We start from the raw sequence: 2862 nt of genomic DNA on the forward strand, positions 1-2862 counted from the left end.
AGCTTGATCCCATTGTTTCCTATTATATGACTATCAAAGCTATAATTATGCCAAACCTACACGTTATTGAAGAGAAATACATTTAGTATCACACAACTTTAAATACAAGCATGCCTTATTCCAGCTAAGAGGAAGAAGCACTAGTTAAGATAAGATTATCATAAAACAAAAAGCATAATTTGAATGGAAAATAGGAAGAAACTCACGAGTGAGAGCGGCTACTCAGCTCGTTAGTGTTTGTTGACCCGACAGATCTATTTTTCCCTCCATTTGTCAGAATTTCCCAGACATCATCTATGCTGCCAACTTGAGGTTCTAAAAGGTCAAGCACATCTTGCGTCCCATCTGATGCTTGCTTTATATCCAACCTTCAGAAAAACAACAAAGCCCAACAAATTGAACCTTTACTTGGCAAGAGGTAACAAAACATTTTTCAATCATGCATGAATACAAATCCTTCCAGGATAATTCTACCTCTTTGAGAGTTGGTCGGGACTATCTGCAAGAAGATCTCTGATCTTCTCATTATAAACCTCCAACATACTGACATAAAATTCATATCTCATGAGAGAGCTTCTCTATCCAGAAATTTTGAACAGTTCTTCTAACGCTCTGTAATTAACGCCTCTATTCTCTGGAATCCCTTCCATTGTTAAAGAAACTTGATAAAAGAAACTTGATAGTTCAAGGAATACATAAAACCAACTTAGCAATAGGAAATAACAACTCCTCAATCTAGCAAACAAAAATGATAAAATCAACTCACGGTAGTGTTTGAGGAAATTCATCAAACACATTGCATGCATCAATCAATTAATACTTGCAATCAAGAGATCAAGAAGATGAAACTCTAATATTTTTTAGCTTCCACTATACTTGAGTTTCTAGGTTACACATGCAAGTTTCTAGGTTACCTGGAAGAGATGAAACCAAATCACTGCAGGTTGCTGCAAAGTATTGATGAAGAGATCACCAATCACTATAGATGGTTTCCTGATAGATCAAATTCGTTGTGTAGTAACCCTCTGCTAAACCCCTCAGTCTACCATCTAATTAGCTGTGCTTTACTCTACATTTTGTATCAGATAGTTAGTCCTCTATCTAATTTGTAATTCTTGAGACTTTGCTTCTTCTCTATATGCTAGGAAAAAAACTCTAAATCTCCTATTCAATCACTGCATGAGTCAAATTCAGTAAAGAATTTATAATATCTAGATTTATCAATCAGTTGCTGTGTGTAGAATGCATGAACATGGCCTGATCTCACCTTCCATTTCTCTCTTTTTTTTAAGATAATAATAGTAATTTAAGTAGCAGGTTTTGATCGAATTGGTTGGTTTGTCAGCTTCATACAATTTCCAATGCATGGATTGTCGTTTAATACTACTTTGCAATGCTAATGCTAAATGCTAACCTCGTTGACTCATTTTCACAAACAGGAAGGGCGCATGGATGCATCCTCCTCCCAGCGGAAGCGACGCGGCGGCGATGACGACAGTCTCCCCTCAAAGCCTCGACCCGCTTGTTCGTCGCTGCCGCGTGGAGAAAAGGGTCCCGCGGCGTCGGAGGAGGACGTGGAGGAGTTCTTCGCCATCCTGCGCTGAATGCGCGACGCGTTGCAGTCCGTGTCCGTTGGGCGAGGCACCGTGGCGTCAGCCAGGTGGAGCCCGTCGTTCGAGTGGGAGGACTTCTTCGGGGGCGGCACCGACAAGGTCGCCTGCGAGGGGGGCGATGGAGCTCGAGCGGTGACGCCGGCGGTAGATGAAGAGGTGAAGCGGCCACAAGGCATCGACCTCAACGCCGATCCGGGGCCCGAGGCGGAGGGTGTGGCGGTGCCAAGCCCCCTCGGTGAGTATACCGCCCTCTCAGTGCTTCCTCCGGCTATTTCCTAAAATCAAATGTCGCTGCTGCTCTCTAATTGGTGATCTCCTCCAGGTACCCGCGCATGCTGACCACGATCTTCCGCATGGGGCTGGCCAGCGGCTGGGTGTCCTCAGCGTGCACGGCATCGCCGCCCGTGGGGTGACCGACCGCGGGGTCGCCGAAGGGAGTAGGGGTGATCGCATGAGCGACGGAGAGTGCAGCTGAGATGGAGGAGCGGAGATCGGCGGGCGAGAGTGAGCTGCCATCACCACTACCAATTCTGGAGGCGGCGTCGGGGGGATGGAATGCAACTCCGTCACCTCGTCCTCCATGGGTTAGGCCGCCTACGCTGCTACCCTCTGCGTCCTTAGTCAAACAAAAGGCAAGCTGTGCCGTGCATCGATCTAGGAAGGGGAAGAGGGAGATGAGGTTGAGAGAGATGGTCGGACGGGTAGCGGCGAGGAGGAAAGTAGTGGTGGTGTTGCAAGACGGCTCGATATAGGTTTAGGTTTGGAGGGAAGAGTGAAGTATTACAAATTTCGGCTAAGTATTGGTGGGAAAATTAAATTATTTTATTTTATCATAGACACCGGGTTTTAAAAACCGCTGTTAAAATCGGTGTCTATTAACAAAAAAAAAGGCGCGCATAGGCATCAGCTTAAAAACGATGTCTATGAGCGAAAATCTGCGCTTATAGACACCAGTTTTTGGAAATATCGGTGTAAAATACTCAAAGACATCGGTTTTTGCTTAAAACTGCTGTTGTTCCACCGATGTCTATGAAGGTTTTTCTTGTAGTGTATATTTTCTCAAGATCTCACTTCTCCAATTAAATAACACTTTTCCCTCTTTGAACTTGACATCCTGTCTAACCTTTTGAAGAAGCTTCGAAAAGGAAGTTGTGGATCAAGCGAAGAAAAGGAACCACCAAAGGAAAAGGGCAAGGAGAAAGTCACAAAGGGCAAAGGCAAATGGAGGGCACGCGGCGAAAGTAATGAC

The 2862-nt window shown here is 45.0% G+C and overlaps 1 long non-coding RNA gene across 2 annotated transcripts; it reads right to left on the bottom strand.

Annotated features, from left to right (window-relative positions):
• Positions 1 to 263: 263 nt before the first annotated feature.
• LOC122055559 lies at positions 264 to 1475 on the bottom strand. Of its 2 annotated transcripts, none has more exons than XR_006132902.1 (2): positions 1415 to 1475; positions 264 to 368 (listed from the first exon to the last, which is right to left on the bottom strand). It is a non-coding gene; the product is annotated as an uncharacterized LOC122055559 (long non-coding RNA). The 2 variants fall into 2 exon arrangements; XR_006132904.1 differs by lacking the exon at positions 1415 to 1475 and adding an exon at positions 475 to 512.
• Positions 1476 to 2862: the final 1387 nt, after the last annotated feature.

This window comes from Zingiber officinale, chromosome 1B (assembly GCF_018446385.1).
Source record: "Zingiber officinale cultivar Zhangliang chromosome 1B, Zo_v1.1, whole genome shotgun sequence".
Classification (NCBI taxonomy): Eukaryota; Viridiplantae; Streptophyta; class Magnoliopsida; order Zingiberales; family Zingiberaceae; genus Zingiber; species Zingiber officinale.